Source organism: Ornithodoros turicata, chromosome 1 (assembly GCF_037126465.1).
Source record: "Ornithodoros turicata isolate Travis chromosome 1, ASM3712646v1, whole genome shotgun sequence".
NCBI classification, from domain to species: domain Eukaryota; kingdom Metazoa; phylum Arthropoda; class Arachnida; order Ixodida; family Argasidae; genus Ornithodoros; species Ornithodoros turicata.
In genome coordinates, this window is record NC_088201.1 from 83,639,901 (window position 1) to 83,657,664 (window position 17,764).

Here is a 17,764-nt window from a genome sequence, read left to right on the forward strand (position 1 = left end):
ACAATAAAAGTGAGAGCGCGCCAAAGTTTCAGTGTCGGACTGTGGTGCGTGTAATAACCATGGAAGCGCTGCGGGAACTTAACTAGCCGATGTTCACGATTTTCTTGTGACAGCCGCTCGTGCTGTTCGTGCTGCTATTTGAGAACCCAAAGAGTAGAATATTTTCTCCAGGACGTCGAAAGCGGCACGACGGCTTCACAAGGACACTATAGACACATGTAGATTGAGGCTCTGTGTCACTGCTTGCGCGGTACGTGCATGAAAATTCCATGTTTACATCCAGCTCTCTAGACCATGCCAGTAAAAATGAGTCACTATTTATTTACATTTGATTGATTACATTAGCAGTTGTGGCAAAGATAATCCGATTCACGCACGTTACAATACTGTTCAGGCGTTAGAACGGTTCTCATCAACGCATCGTCGAACGAAGATACGCGGGCGAAGTTCCTTTGAATATGGATCTTCTGTCTGTGCATGTTCATGTAGCTTGAGCAGTAGACACGGTCTTTGCTTAATTGCATGTTCATGGCGAAGATACAGACGGCAAAGCTGCGGCGAGTCGAAATAGTGTCAAAACACAACTGTTACAAACGAAATCACTACTGGCAACAGCTAGAGGAAATACTCACTCTCGCAATGACTCCAAACTAACTTGGGTTTTGTACCTGAAGCCGGATACGGCTCCCGTGCTGGTGGCGCTAATCTTCTTACTCTCCTCGTTGTTCATTAGCAGCGGCGGCGGCTCCTGACACGGCAAAGTACTCGCCGACGGACACAGAAATCGTTGTCTATGATTCCATGCTAACTGAAGGACGTCTCCTTGGGTAGACTACAAGTACCACGGTCCGCTGTCTCAAGAAAAACTCGAATATCGACCAGTGAACTTCTCGCAGCACTTCCATGGTTATTACAATCACCACAGTCCGACACTGAAACTTTGGCGCGCTCTAACTTTTATTGCGCATGAAAAAAAAAAGTTGATTTTCTGTGCACTCAGATATCATATACGGATGCATGTACCTACAACGTTTGAAGAATAGTCGAGGTGGGCTTTTTTAGATATGGGCGCTCAAAAAACGCATTTTTTCAAATGTCGCGTGTGGTAGACACAGCCGTCCGTGACAGCAACCTTGCCTAGACTCCTAAATTTGGTACCAAATTATAGAGCTTAGTCTGCGCTACATGGCGATACCTTTCTTGTTTCACTGGCATATACACAAGTACAGCAATAAGCGCAATAATATAAGCGATTTTGGTCGTCGTTGCCGAATTTGCGTATTTTTAGCTTCAAAATAGCAAAACCACCGCCGGAAGTGATTCGACGCACTAGAAGCCAACATAGCTGAGAGTGCGTGGAAAAAAATTCAAAGCCGTGAACGCGTTCGTTGGAAAGATATTGAACCCTAAAATCGCTATGCCTGAAAGTGCGCCGGACCTGCCATACTCTTCCCGATTTTTTTTCTCGGGAACTACGGAAACTTGAGAAAAAATACTTGCTGTTCCCTTCTCAATCTGAGCCAGGCTACAATATATATTTTTTTCAATAAAAATTACTGCTGGTGCCCGGACGACCTTGCCTGAGTTGAGATGGAATCACCTAGACGGCGTTACATCAGCAACATATGCTCTTGTTAGGTGTCTTCGAGGAATCGCCACAGTTTTGTAACAACAGGACGTCGCTCGAGGGAGAAACTGCAGCACAAAGGACAGCCCAGTGGGAAACAATCGCTGCCCATCTGAATGCTGTTGGGCCACTCCACCAGGATGGGAAGGGGAGGCAGCAGTTGTGGAAAGATTGGAGATATAGAGTTAGAAACAGAGCAAGACAAGTATCTGAGAAAATGCACACTGCAGGAGGAGGCAGTGGCTTCATTGCTCCTGGGCCAGGTGCCGCACCAGTGGACATCTTATCCCTTCTGTCTAAAATCGATCAGCGTGTCGTGGCACTAGTTGGCTGGGACCAGGGATGGGCAGTATTTAAATACATTGTATTTGAAATACTATTTAAAATATAAATACATGTATTTAAAATACGTAGTTAAATACAGGCCAGAAAAATATATTTATAATTATATTTAAATACAACTTTCCGGGTATTTACACGTGTAATTACTGCGTAAATACGTGTAAATACAGGAAGTCCGTTAACTTCTCCTGTCTAATTTCCTCCCTCCTAGCCTCTTCACAGGAGCCCTGCATAGAGGCTACAGGCTGCCTGTTATTCACCCTGTTGGAAGGTCTAGCGTCGACCTAGAATTTCACCGTCACACACAGAAGCTTAGTTTACTGTCGCATTCTTGTGAAGAGAATGCAAACTTCGGACACATATCACGCAATGCGTGAGCTCTTTGGGACATCATCAAAAATCCAGGTTCATCGACTCTGGTTCGCTTTGTCTGTGGATGGAATGTATTGCGAGGAGCGGTGAAAAACTTCTTGAGGGCACAAACGCCTGACTCGCTGTAGCATTCCACGAAAAATAATTCGTGGAAAATCCAGGTTCATGGAGCCTTGTTGTCCAAGAGAACAAGAGGGCTTATATGGCAAAATCTCCGTGTGGTCACAAAGGGCTGGTTTGCTTTGGTATTTTAAGAAGAATGTGTCTGCTTAGGTATGCATAGCTATAGAACTGCGAACTTCTTGTCAACGGTACGGAGAACTCAGGTTGAAAGACCCCCGTTGCCCGAACGAAGATGTGACCCTATATAAGGAACTGGGGAAGAGCATGGACCGTTAGCTACCAGCTACGCGTAGGTCGGCAACGATGGCTGCGATGCGACGAACAATTTTGGATGGCAAGTTTTTCGCCGTGGTCATCGAGGATGGACAGTCCGTGCAAGCGCGATGCGAGTCGTGTAGAACGATCATAAAAGGCTCATATTCAGCAACATCAAATTTCAAGCTGTACCTCAAGGTATGTATACAAAATTCCTCGTTGTGTTTACTCTTGCTGCATATTCAGTTTCACTGTGAATGCGTTATGTTTCAAGTGATTAAAATGTACTAATTGCGTTTCTTGCCTTCCTTCGACACAGCGATCACACCCAGCGCTCTTGACCCAGTACGAAGATGCAGTAAATGCCAGGCCGAAACGAAAAATTAGCGATGTCAGCCATCTCGATGGGCCCAAAGAAGCAAAACAAGCACGAATGACAGAATTTTCGCTCAGGCCTGTCACCCAGCATGATTTCGACAGCTTGTTGAAGGATTTCATTGTAACAGGCCTCCATCCCCTCCAGCTTGTGGAGCAGCCGGAGTTTCTGCGATTTATTCGAGGTGAGTTCATGAAAAGTGAGAAACAACACGTACCACATATTAATATTGCATTGGACCTCCTTTTCAGTAATTTGCCCTTCTGTGGAGGTCATGTCCCGGCGAACGTTGGGTCGACGGATTGATGACGCCTACGTCGTGCACTTGTCAGCGGTTAGAGAAAGACTGCAGAAGGTGCCTTTCGTGTGCCTCACAGCTGATGTGTGGTCCACTACTACTAAAAGCTACATGGGAATGACTGCTCACTGGGTATGGTGCTCGATCGGCTCTCTCGTATTATGACAGCTTCCACATTTTGCCTTTCCTTCTCCGTTACAGATCGATCCTCTAACCCTAGCCAGGGGCTCGTGTGCGCTGGCATGCAGGCGATTTACTGGGATCCATTCCTACGACAGAGTGGCAGAACTGCTCCAAGACATCTGTGAGGAATACGGCATTTCTCTTGAAAAGATCTCCTCGACGGTAACAGGCAATGGCTCCAACTTCGTCAAGGCCTTCAAGGAGTACGGCATTCAGATACGTCTTACTGACGACGATGGTAACCACGACGCTATTTGTTCTTACTATGTAGTACGCAGCTGTTGTAGTATACATGCCTATGCCGCATCGTATATTAGTTAAGGGAGTTATTTGGTCGTCTGTTCCACGCAGATGATGGTGAAGAACCCGCGGCGGAATTCGAAGACATCTCCGAGGCTGTGCTGTCCCGTCACATCAGGTGTGCCTTCCACACACTGAGCTTGATCGCTACGACAGACGTCAAGCGGGCCATTGCGCAAAACCCTGCCTGCGAAAGGCTACACACCGCGTGCATCGCAAAGTGCGCGAAGTATTGGTCTGCCCCGCATCGTCCTAAGAGCGCTGAAGTTTTGAAGGAAGTTATCGGCCGGGTGCTTCCGACTCCATGCCCTACTCGCTGGAATTCGTTTTTTGATGCCCTTGCAAGTCTGCTGAAGAGCAAGGAACGGCTCCCAGAGGTAGCTCAGCGCCTGGAGCTTCCGTTGTTCCGTGAAACGGAGATGGACTTTATGGAAGAATATCACCGACTGCTTCATCCAGTTGCTGCTGGTTAGTTACGTAGATGCTGTCGTAGCGGAACACCATGAACAATGTTGATTACCTTGTCTTTTTATGATTGATTAGAATCAGTACCAAGAGAAGCAGCTTTGCTAAATTGCGGTAATGGTGTTATCTTATTTGTAGTAATGTCTTTTTTTCTCTCTATTTGCTGCAGCGCTTGACCGGCTTCAGTCCAGCAAAGACTGCTTTTATGGGGAGTTTCTCCCCGTCATAATGACGTTGAAAGCAAAGTTGGACTCCTTCAACTGCAACGTGAATCTGAGCGCTTGCCGCCGATTGCCCACGCACTTGTACAGGGTCTTCAGACAAGGTTCTGCAACTTCCTCAACTTACTGGATGACACGTCAATCGTCGCGGCTGCCTCGCATCCGTTTTTTAAGACAAGGTGGGTACCGAAAGATGGAGCAGAGCGCAAGAGGAAGGTGACGGAGCTGCTTCTGAGAGCTGCGGAGCAGCAGGCTGCTACCATGGAGGGTGAAACGGAACGTGCGGAACCAACACCTACTGAGGACCACTTCTTCAGCTTCGACGAAAGCTCGCCGAAGGAAGATGGCGATGGAAACAGCACCCACCTGGAGGTTCTGCGTTACTTAGAGGATCCCAGGACAGACATAACAATGCTGCCGGACTTCCCGGTAGTACGGGGCGTTTTCGTGAAGCATAACACCAACCTCTGTTCTTCGGCTCCTGTAGAAAGACTATTTTCGTTTGCAAATCTCGTACTGCGGCCTAACAGGAGACGTCTTGAGGATGGCATGTTTGAGAAGCTGCTGGTATTGAAATCGGGTAGTGATATCAAAATAAAATAAAAGTTGATAATGATTTGACGTTACAAGTAACAAAATAAACGATAACAAAAGTGGTACAATTGTGTCTGCTTGCGCTGACTGTAGTCAAAATGGCACTACTTGAATTGGCGTGATCCCTTAGCTTGATCACCGTATTTACGCATGTAGATACAGTATTTAAAATACTGTATTTATATTTTGTATTTAAATACACGAAAATTGAAAGTATTTTGTATTTATATTTAAATACGACGAAATCAATGGTAGTTTGTATTTATATTTAAATACATAAAAAATGTATTTATGCCCATCCCTGGCTGGGACAGGGTGACCAGCATCGCAGGAGGGGTTCAGGTGTCCTCCAGAGAGGAAGCGGCAGTGCCGATAGTTACTGCTTCTGTTGTAAGAGATATATAATGTCATAATCATAGCTGTCAAATATGTCACGTCATGAAACTGAAGGCAATTATATTAACCTGAATTTTGCATCAGGAGAATCAACGTGCTTCAGTCTCTCATAGTCTTGCTTTATTCTTTTTGAGATAGCATGATGTCTTTATTTTTCAGAGTGACATGGAGCCACTGCCATAGAGGAGACAGTTCCAGCAGCGGTACATAAGACTACTCAAGTACATTCTCTGTGGATGCTATTGTACCACAATGTTTTATGGCTCACAGGGGGAGGCCTCATCTGAAGCTCCTGAGGTTCAAAGTGAACCCCAGCAGCAACAGCAGCAGGAGCAGCAAGGGCTGCGAACGCGAAGACCCTGCCGGAGGCGAAGGCGGCGGATTCCGCCATCCATCGCCACTGATGTGCTTGAGCAGCAGCGACAATTGGTGGCGGGACAGAAAAAAATTATAGACAGCATGACCGCACTCGTTCAGGTATAGTAAACACAAGTGCACATGTTTATGTGTCAGAAGCAGTGTTGGGGAGCACATGATTTGCGTTACTATGTCAGAGGCTGTTGTCTCACGTACTCAAGCAGCAAAATGTTTTCAAAATGTTACGGAAACAAAACAGTCAAGGAACTAGCTTAAAAATGCAGACATTGCTCACGAAGGAAATGAAGTGCTCAGAGCATTTTATGGGACACAACGGAACATTCCATTGTGATAGCAGTTTGGCAACCTCTGAAGGCATGTTTCCAAATCATTGTTGTACTCGATAAAGATCTCATTTAATGCTGACGTAATGTACTTTTACAATAAGTACAGTTGTTCACTCCTATAAACGAGTACGCTGCAGTCCTGTTAGATCGGGAGCGAAGACATAAGTCAAGCCATTAAGGCAAGCTAGCATCCAGTGTGACAACCCATGTCATCAGCTGAACTGTAACATGCAAATGCAATGCACGACATCTTGTGACCTCTGTGTCGTCAGCCACTCTGCCATATCACTTTCTGCTTTTCTCCAGCCTCTGCACCCTCATCAACAGCAGCTTACCATCATAATTTTTTAGCATTTTACAGTTTCCTGACGCTGTACAATATCACTACTGACTGACTCATCTATTTTTTACTATGTTCACTTTTTATATATGTAAATAACTACACCCTCACTTACTGATAGTATAGCAATGAACTATTTATTCACTATGTATTTATTATGTATATACCAGTGTTGGGGTTAACTCGTTACTGTAACTAAGCTACGTTTTTCAGTACCTTTCAGCTTAATTTTAGCTTTTAATTTTAACTTTAGCTTTTGAGCTCCAGTAACTTCTTCAGGAACATGTTCATTTTTCAGTAAACTTTCTCAAAGTAACTTGGAGAAAGTTCAGTTTTATTACATGTACCTTTGTTAGTAACTTAGTTAGATTTCTTGCACTGTAACTTAAGTGGTAACGACTTCCCTTTATACAGTAATTTCCCAATCTCTGGTATATACGCATGTCCATATTTGATACGGGACACTGTAATCCTTCAATAAATCAGTTCTGTCAGTTTCGTTACTGGTGTCTGTTCTTGTTTATCAGTTTTCCTTGCTTATCACACACATTTCTTTCAGTTGATCCTCTGTGTGAGGAGGCTTTAGTTGTTCCCATCTTGAAACCAGGCACCTCTCAAATACCCTATGCTCCTTTCGCCCTGTGAGCCTAACAAGCTGTATGGGAAAATTAATGGAGAGAATGGTTTTGCATCGTCTCGACTTGTGGTTTGAAAAGCAAGGTGTGTTCCCTTACGAAATGGCAAGATTTCGTCGTCACCGAAGCTCCATGGGTCCAGTTCTCAACCTAGTCTCTACAGTCCAACATGCTGGTGCTCACATCATCGTGCCGGATCGTTGGATCGATTTTCCTGGACATCAAGAGCGCATATGATACTGTCTCGGACGTTTGTGTGCTGCACGCCTTGCGCTTTTTTGGGGTATCCGGTCGACTCTTCCGCTGGCTGCAAGACATCCTTATGGGCCGAACTGTCGCTGTCCCTACATCCCAAAGCCAAAGCCCTAAGCATCATGTTCATCAAAGAGTTCCCCAAGGAAGCATGTTGAGCCCAACACTCTTTAATGGGGTGATGGCGGGCCTATAAAATCGATAATTTCCCGCAAAGTGGCGTTCTCTGTTTATGCAGATGACGTTACCCTTTCGAAAGTAGTAAAATCACGACCAATTCAGTGCCGCTTTAAACAATGCACATGCGTACCTCACGGAACTTGGGGTTGACCTTTCGCCCGAAAAGTGTGTCGAGCTCCCTTTCAAACTCAAGACTATGAGAAATTTCCCTCTTTGGGTTGGCGCCAATAACCTTGCGCCTGTACGTTCCCATCGCTTCCTTGGCGTGGTCATTGATGAAGAAAGGAAACGTACACAAGCGAGCCGGTGTAACGCTGAAGTGGGAAGCATCACCTTGAGCTTGAGGGAACGAAGCGCTGGGCTCACCACATTAAGCTCCTTGAAACCAAAGTGCAGCGATGGCCCTCTGCAATTCAACATGTTTCTGGCTCAGGGGCTCTCAGGGGCTCTCAGGGGCTTTCATGGGGCTCTGATCAGCGCTCCCTTCTAGCAGTTCACACAGCTTTGGTGAGGGCGACTGTGCTTTACAGCCTTCCAATCATGTATAGCATTTCCACAACATCATTATATACCCTTCGGACCCTGCTTTCTCGAAGCTTTCGTCGCTGCCTAGGAGTTCCAAGAATGGCTGAAACACGGCAAGTCTTGGCTGAAGCTGGTGAACTCCCGGTTGAGGTTCTACGTGAACGTGAAACGGCTCGCCACTAACAACGTTTGCGTGAGCACATTCGACGTCACCCGCTCCTCAGGAAAATGCGATGCCCAATTGAAAGCGACTTATATCGACTAGCGAAGAGGACACGCCAGAGTCTCACTGGCTTCGTAGCTAAGGACGTAACACCGCCAGAAGCATCCTGGCCTGTGCTCGGAAAACCCACCTTCGTAAGTCTTCCGAACCTTCTGAAACGAAGACATCAGGCACCCCTCAGGTCGTTGAGCCCATTCTTATGCTGTGGTAGACGAGACGTTTTCTACGTCTGCAGCAGCATATACAGATGGCGCATCCAGAAACGGCAAGTACACCTCAGCATTCGTCATATCATCCGAAGACGTAGTGCAAGGACAACGCCTTTCGCATTCAACCTCCTCAACAGCTGCGGAACTCTGTGCCATCCTACTCTTTCTGCGGCACATCGTTGATTTTACCCCGCAGGAATGGGCAGTCTTCACAGATTCAAAATCTGCCCTCCGAGCTATTGAACATTCTGGCATACGAGGCTCATCCGCACTCCTAGTGACGGATGAGTTAATGGCTTACCACCTTGTGTACGAAGCAGGACGCCTGCTGCTTCTCCTCCGGGTTCCAGCCCATTGTGGTGTCGTAGAGAATGAACAGGCCGAGAGCGCCGCAGAAGCAGCTCTCTCGTCTCCGTATTGCGCTGCTGAGAGCAGACCGTTGTTCCTTTCTTCGGCGCGTCTTGACAACCCTATCTTCCCGCCAATAGACAACTAACATACTCCTCCCATGTATGCTGAGAAGAGTTGGTTCAACGCTCGCTTTCCGCATGCCAGGAAACACCTCTCGTCAAGATGCTGCATAATTCATCGGATGCGACTCGGTGTGGCTTTTACAGCCCAGTGGTGTTACCGCTTGAGACAGGTTGACTCTCCCAACTGCTGTCACTGCGGTACTCTAGAAGACCTAGAGCACATTCTTCTTCATTGCCCACACTGCCAACCTTTCCGAACCGCACTTTCCGGGTCTCTTAATCAGCTGGACTGTCGCCCCCTCTCCCGCAATTGCCTCATGTTCACTAGATATCACTGTTCGCGGATTCTTGTTGAGCTGTGACAAAAGTAAAAGCTTTTGTAGTCAACCCCTGTACATTCTTTTTGCAATCTCCTCTCCTGAATCTGGCCCCTCTATGTCAAATAAAGTAGTCCCCATTGCTGGTTCTAAGTTTCTGCCTCTGCTTCTTGTCGTGTTTCCTTCGTCCTCGAGGGAGATAGCGTGTAAATTATATGTATGCAGTATTTTGTTTTACATTCTACACCTTAAACCTTAGCTCTCCCTCGCCTAAGGTCTTCTAGTTAACTTTCGTGACAAAAAACGATGCAAAATGTTCCGAAGGCCAAGCCGCCTAGAGTTCGTGTACTCTCCTCTCCTGTCCTCTCCGCTCCGCTCCGCAGAAGGTTGCGTCAGCTCCAAGCGGGCGCTATTTTTGGTCGGCACAGATCGTCGCTCGCATTAGTGCCGACGTTGCGGGCTGACTAGTTTCGTCCCCAATTACGTCTTTCCTTTGGTTCTTCTTTTTCTTTTTTGCGCTCTTACAATGCACTGCATAGGGCGCTCACATAGGACACTCAAGTGGCCTACCTAACAGTAATTACACGTTTATTTCTCATATTTCAATGAATGTATCCAGAATGAAATATTAATGTGAGCGATACACTCAGATACCTGTGCCGCATATGTCGGTCACACGCCTTATACACAGAAAACATTTGGAAATTTTGGAAAAAGTTGAACACTTTTACAACAGTTAACACAATCCACGACAAAAGCACTAGTAATAAGGACTGAAGCAAATCTAAGTTTATTCTACAAGAATCACACCGGCACAAGACTCGCTGTTGTAGTCACCGTCCTCATATCTCTCATTTCTTTTTATCAGATATATTCTGACTCGCAGACAACAAACTTTCTTATGAATATCTCATACTTTGTGGCGTGTTCCTGGCAAAGCGGTAGTGTCTCACAGACCTGCTTTTTAATTTCGGAGACTACCTTGTTGATCGGTTATGTTATCTGAAAAAGTTATCTTGTGAAATCAGCCCTCGGAGGATACTTGAGTGATGACTTCGTGGCTCGAATGCTGTAGAAGATTTGCAGATCCAGGCAAATATACTCCCGTGGACCCATGCTCTTGCGAGGGTGTACCAGCAAGACCTGCTGAGCAACTAGCACATTTCTTTACCTCTGGAAGCATAATGCGTAAAACAAAATCTGAAAGATGTGCCAGTATCCCTTGGTAATGCATTGGAATAGGTTCTGTGTTTGTAGTTTCCCTACATACACTGTCCAACAAAATGTTTCCCTCGTCATTTATTCCATCTAAGACGGACGTGCAATCCACCATCAATTTTCTTCGAAAGTAGGTCCACGAGGTAATGGCTGTCATCTTCCTAACTTGACGACCTCGTCGTTTAACTGGCTGACTGTTACGAGCTTCAGTGTGTTTTTCAGGTTTAGCGCATTTGGCATGCTCTTCAGAGTCCGTATGAGAGAGAAGAGCTGTTCTAGACAGTCTTGTCCAATTCTGTTTGTTACGTGATGAACGTACATTGATAAACATTGAAGGACGATAAACATTGTACAAACACAGCAGCACGAATGTACACCCAAGCTACATACCTCGCAAAGCTTCGAAGAGTCGCTTTTATTTTAATTAGCTCTCTTAATCTGTATTTCCCAATTGTGTCTCCGCGCACGATCCTTCGGAAATAGAAAACATCGAAACCCCTTTGCGGTCGAGTTGCTGCACATAGGCGCCGAACAACTTTGCATGTTGTACCGCGTGAAATGCAGTCAGACAAACAACAGACCAGTGTCCAGAAATCCAACTCCTTGCAGTGACCCAGTAGGCGGCTTATATATAGAACGAGCGTCGGTACCACTGCGAAGGCCATACTTATTCAACAAAACACATACTGAACAAAGAACGTTGAGGATGTCCCCTCGAAGAAGCCCTGCTGTTGCAGGGTTCAATAAAAGTTCCCCAACTTGCAAAGGAAGCCGAGAAAAATGGAAGAAACAGGGCAGTGTTGTCACGAAGTTGTAATATACAACTGTATTAGAATTACTAATGATTGATTAGTGCGTCATGCATGAATATTAAGGCTCTACAAAATGAGAATTGTTGAAGAAGACCAAACAAGCATGTGTAGCATATCGCGACTCATCGCGACGCGGCGACGCTGCCACAAACACAGACTGTCCGCACGTAACAACCCCCGTCGTGATGACCGAAAATGGAGGACGCACTGTGAGTGTCGGCGAAGACCCTTCGAAAGGGCAGCGCACCCTCCCCGAAGTGGAGCGGAGAGAAGAATACAGGAACCCTAATGATATGTCCACATTACATCATCGAAAGCCGCGAACTCATGGAACTCCTTCCCCGCTTTTAATTCTGGTAATTCATGGTACGGTGAGCTAGTCATATGTCACTGTTGCCAGAGTACAAGGTGAAAGCTTAGTGGAATCAGTTGCTCGAAAAAATGCACGTAATGTCACAAATTTTGCAAATAAATCCAACAACTGTCTAAAAAAAGTGTCTGCAGGTACGTGTAAAAGTGTACCGAAAGGCATATTCAGTACTGCAAAAGGAAAACATGTTTATTGGCAGAGAATGCCTGGCGTTCTAGCGGTGCAGTAGGCGAGCAGATGACATCACCCCATACCAAGAAGCACTGATCTCGATTGTAAAAGGCTGGATCGCGGATAGGGAGCGCGAGCGTGAAGAAACCGGCCGCCATCTTACTGTACCCACAACAGTCGCCGGAGCGATCATGGCAACTTCTTGCAATTACGGTCGTACCAACCGTACTGGCAAGGTTACAGGGCCTAAATTTATACAGGTGCGTCACTCTTCATCAAGGAATAAATAGGCGTCCATTCTGTATATTTAGTTGACCATTATGAAGTGTTTTTTTGCCCAAAACGAGCACTGGATGCAGGTTGCTTGATCGCTCTTCCGACGTTCAATCGAGCACACTTGCATTTTACCCGGCGGCAAATACAGTTTGAGTGCATAATATGCTTGAAAGAACATGTTACACTACACAGGTAGTGTTGTCATTAATATATGTGCAAGCACTCGAGCGCTTTTTTGCATGCATTGCTAGCATGGTACACGGTGTTCTCTGCGCAAGCAAGTGGCACATTCATTTCTTTGAATTACCTTCGCGCACACGTTCGGTATTACCTCATAATGAGACCAAGATTGTCACCTTTTTTCATGTATTGGTATTGTTTTGTGCCTTGGTTTGATTTGTGACAAAGAATCCTACGTAACGGTGGTGTGGCGCGACTTGAATAACGCCTTTGTGTCTGAGCTGTATCGTCAGCTTGTTACGATAGTAGTAATTTGTAGCGTGTCGTCCTATTTGTAGCAGTTTTTAAGGCAAAAGTGATCTCTCAATACAGGTTTCGTCATGAGGGCTACCCAGTGAATAATCTGTGCAGTGTGATACGGCTGGGTGTACAGGTAAGTATCACGTTCCTCATCCACTGGTTTCTACTTTACAGGAAGGAACAACCTCAGTGCACGCACTGTCGTTAGCCTCTCTCAGTTTTGCATATTTTCTTACATGTTCACATCAGAAACACACCTTACACTTTAGGCTCCTTAACCCAGCAATATAATAATTAGAGATTATAATTCTTTTTAGAAGTGTTCCCCATATTCTTTTTAGAATTGTTTTTAATCTTTTTAATTATTAGAAGATACAGGGATTGTAAACCATGTTTTAAACTGATGTTTTAACATTTGTCCAATGCATTTATTAAGCAACATATTCATTTTTAACTGGTTGCACCCAAACCAATGTTCTGATGTATTATTTCCTTTGTTGTCGATGCACCATAAAAATTGGAATAATCATCATCAATGCAGGTTACTTCACAGCTGCCTCGACATACTCAAGAAATGGGTGCAGAACCTGCGTAATGCCCACAAACAGCACCTCCAGAAAGTAAAGGCATATGTGTCACATGGCATTTTTAAAGGCATTCACAGTATATAATACCTTGTATGAACTGTTGTAGATCTAAGCAGCCTCTACAGTACACTCTCAGAAATTAAAACTTGTCAGGGAACTGTGATAATTGTTTCAGTTAATAGGAATGCACATATATACGCTATAATAAGAAAATTATTTATTGAGAATGCACTTTTCTGGCTACTCATGTTGTTTACATCTACTGTTGGTCACATTCATTTATCACATATTATATTCTTATATATTATTATTATTATATTATCACATATTCGATCACATTAAATTTCAAATTTAGCATATATGAGAAAATGAGGGAAGTTGCTATTCATTGCTCATTCCAACCTAAAATTGAGAGAGCGTACCTGACCATTGTCATTCCTAAAATATATATTGCCATTGTAGCAAGGTCACAAAACAATAAATGTAGTCTTTTGCGACCTCCCTGCACGTTCATTGTATCCTGAAACGCATAAGTGCAAGAAATAAATCTTGAATTTGAATAAACTTGATGTTGTATAAACTTGACATAAAATGTTGAATAATATAATGAATGATATAAAATATTGAATGAACTTGAACTCGTATATTCTCTTTACTCATCATCAGTGATCTTCATTACAAAAGTATATCGTGTTAGACTTTTTCGTTGGCGTTTCACAGACTGGGTACACGAGGGCCAAAATGACAAAATCACAACAGTTTCAAACTCCAAATAGTCCTGTTGCAATTTGAAGACGTGGAGCTGCATTGTTTGGAACATGCTCCACATAATAAGCATGACAAAGTCAGCACTGGATAGCAGGACCCCATTCCCAAGCAGCTTTTCTCACGCTGCAGTTGTATTCAACAAAAGCATGTGAGTGCTGGAGAAGGACATTCAGTTTGGCACAACCGCGCCTGCAAATAATCAGAACAAATAAAGGAAGAAGCAAACAAACATAGAAGGGCTGTACTTCAAAGAGAGATAAGTCCTGTGTCTCAAGGAGGTGTTACCACTTTCTAAGTAACTTATTTGATTAAGCTTACATCACTACCTGATTAACTGTCCTAACGAGTGTGATCTAATTGCGTGAAGTAATTATTTGCGCTGCTTCGGTGTGTCCATATTTGAGAGGCAAAGCACCGCTGTCGTTCACTAAAAGACTCTTTCTGCGGCGATACTTGATATAAATCATACTAAACGCATACACGGCAAAAACAACGGCTGTGATTCTACAGAACGATCTCTTTCTGCCATGCGAGTATATATCATCCCGGACCGTTCTTTATGGAACAATTTTTGTCCAGAACGCAGCACGGGATATTACATACATGGTTGTTGTTAACCTCACATCGTTTCTTATTGAAATATTGGCTGGGAAACGTACTGTAGTACAATCCCCAGCGCTGCACTGCCGTGACGGTCTAGTTTCGGAATGCAAAACATAACGTAATTAAGAATCGAACGACAGGACACCAGTGAAATACTGTTAGGATACATCAGTATACTGGCACCTTACAAAATTGAGTGATGACAAACAACGATCAACGCCTGCAGCGAAATAAATACTCACAATCTCCCTTACCTCCCATTGTTTTCTATGGGCACACACTGCGTTTTAGGGCCTCCCAACATGGCGGCCCGAATGCACGCCTCTCCCCCACGAGCCCCTCTCCCATGCGCGATCCAGCCTTTATACATAGAGATCAGTGCCAAGAAGAAGAAGTAAGCGACTCACAGAGTCGGTCGACCACATGAGACGACGAGGCAGCGGAGCTGGCGGAGATTTGTAGCGGAAGAGCGCTTTGATTGGCCGGCCTCGTGTTCATTCTCAGTTGACGCTTCCGGAATCGCGGACGCTGGGCGAAAATATCTGTCAAGGGCAAAACGCCGGCGGACGCTCACATTTGTGACGCCTCGCGCAGGGCGCAAGACGCTGAGCGGAGTTCGCAGCCTTTTCGCTGTACATTCGCTCCATGGAGGTTGGCCTTAAAGGAATTTCAACTGTCGCGTCGCGTTGTTCGGCTCCTTCGCGGCCTTCCCGGCTCTCGCGTGTTGCTGTGTGGACGTGACAAGTTGTCCGGCATTTCCGTCGTTCGCGGCTTTCGTGGCGCTCAGAGCTCTAGTGTGGACGTAGCATAAAGCCGCCGAGCATCGCTGGCGCCTCCCAAGGAACCGTGGAGAAATCGCCGTATGCGGGTGGACTCGTCGGGCTGACGTCCCGACTGCTGAGCTGGGCGCTTTTCCGTTGAGAAAAACGTCGCATGCGGGTCCCGCTTTACATCACTAAGCATGCTGTGAAATTTGAATTCTGAGATGCCTAATTGCTATTAACGCTTTGTTGGCTTGCATTATGCCCGTTGTTAGAAAAGAAAAAGGAAGAGAAGGTGAAAAAAGGAAGAGGTACAAGCATCCTCTAGTGCATGAAATTGACGACGTAACCTCACCAGCCTTACAATAGCGAGTTCAAGAACAGCGCACCTAAACCGTTTTAGGGCTTATTGGGGCTTATTTGGGACGCTTAGGGGAAGTTATGTAACGTCACTCCGCAGGCTCAGAACCAAATCTTTTGGGATTTGGGAACATGCCCTACTTTTCGGAAATAACATGGGTACTACACCTCTCCAGAAGGTGAACTCACTTGACTTTCGCGCTGCACGAGATGTTGCGAGATAGGATGAGCCACGGATAAGTAACATACACACACATCGTTTAGTGTACGATAAATTCAACCACAATAATTGGCACCAGGCTTTGATTCTCTCTCTTTTTTTTTTTGTTGTTGTTCAATGAGTCTCGCGTACAGAAACAGAGTTGCTTTGAGGTGCTAATACGGAATTAAAATAATTCTGCTTCCATTCCTGACTGCATTTTCGTTTTCAGTTTTCACGGCGAAGCAATAAGGTACGTGGATTAAAATGATCTGCTGAACAATGGTGCTCAATACACAGTGTTCACTCGGTGATGATGATGATGGTGATGATTTGAAGTTTAACGGCGCAGCGGTAACTACGACCATAAGCTGTGCTTCGATGTTACCCATCGCAGTACAGGCCTCGACAAAAGTTTACGGAACACGCGAGCGGTGCGTTTTCTCTGCGGTGCGGCGCCCTAGTGACAAGTGGAAGCACGCTTCAGAGGGGTGGGGGAGTGCGTCGGCAGCGACACCAATTCAAACCGTCTTTCGAGCACATTCAAGCCATACCGAAACTGCCGCGGTGTGTCGCTACTAGCGCACTCCCTGTCCCCTCTGAACGACTGAACGAGCCCATTTCCGCTCTCTGGTAGGGGTCGCACCGAGGAGAAAATACACCGCTCGCGTGTTCCGTAAACTTTTGTCGGGTCCTGTACCCAATAAGCGTATAACAGCGAGTGACACTCAACTAAAAGTGTGGTGCTGTATTAGAGCGAGCTTAGCTCGATTTGCACCTTACAAGAAAGCGATATAGTACCTGATAAAATCTTGTTGCAAAATTGTGGCGTCTGTGCGACGTGCAGCCAACAAGAAATGTCAACGTTAACCCCTGACGCCGGAAAGCGGTGATGACCTCTTGCTTTCAATGGCTGTTTTTGCTCGTCGTCCTCGTCTTCGTCGTCCTGGGTGGATGCTTAGGATGGACCCCGCAAACGCCGTTGTAACAAATCTGTAAAACGCAAAACCCAAGAAGTGTCACTGTTATTACTTCATTCATGAAGCCAGAATAAATAAGTCTTGATTCAATCAATACGTGGAGAGACACCTTTTCAGGGTGTCTCATATTTACGTTCACTGAATGTGAAAGTTACTCGACGATGTGCATTTCTGCACCGAGGATGAGGAGAACTGGGTTATCACCAAGCACTTGCGCAACGTAGCTTCCACACACCCAGTACTGAGGCCTAGTCCTCACTCTTGGCTCACGGACCGACGCGCTGGACATGGCAATCGGCTCCACGACGTACCTTACGCAGAGCGTGTGGTTGATATGTCCTCATTAGCAGGTATTCGTGTACATACACTCTTTAAAAAAAAGGGTGTACTTTAACTCCTTTTTTTACACATATATAACACCCTTTTGGAGAGTACAATTACGCTCAAAAGGGTGTCTCCTCACTCCCTCAAGGGAGTAGCATAACACATTCTCCCTGCCGGGGAGTAATATTACTCTCCAGTAGGGAGAAAGGTGGGTCATTCCAGGCCAAATCATGGACTCCTTATTGCAGATAAAGACATTTTCCCGAGTTTTACTGGACAATGTTGAACTGTTGTCGATTTAGGCGGGGTCAAAGTTCGTCAGAATCGCGAAAACCAAGCTACGAAAAAAGTTATCTACTGAGCAGTAAGAGTCTAGGTGGACTTCAGTGACATAGAATAAAAGAGCGTGGCCCTAGCATTCTGCCAATATCAAGTTCTTCCTTGG

General features: G+C 45.4%; 1 long non-coding RNA gene across 1 annotated transcript; it reads right to left on the reverse strand.

Moving 5' to 3' along the window:
• Positions 1 to 10,261: 10,261 nt before the first annotated feature.
• LOC135401682 (uncharacterized) lies at positions 10,262 to 16,970 on the reverse strand. The gene is made up of 2 exons (XR_010424882.1): positions 16,817 to 16,970; positions 10,262 to 10,583 (listed from the first exon to the last, which is right to left on the reverse strand). It is a non-coding gene; the product is annotated as an uncharacterized LOC135401682 (long non-coding RNA).
• Between the last annotated feature and the right edge of the window lie 794 nt (positions 16,971 to 17,764).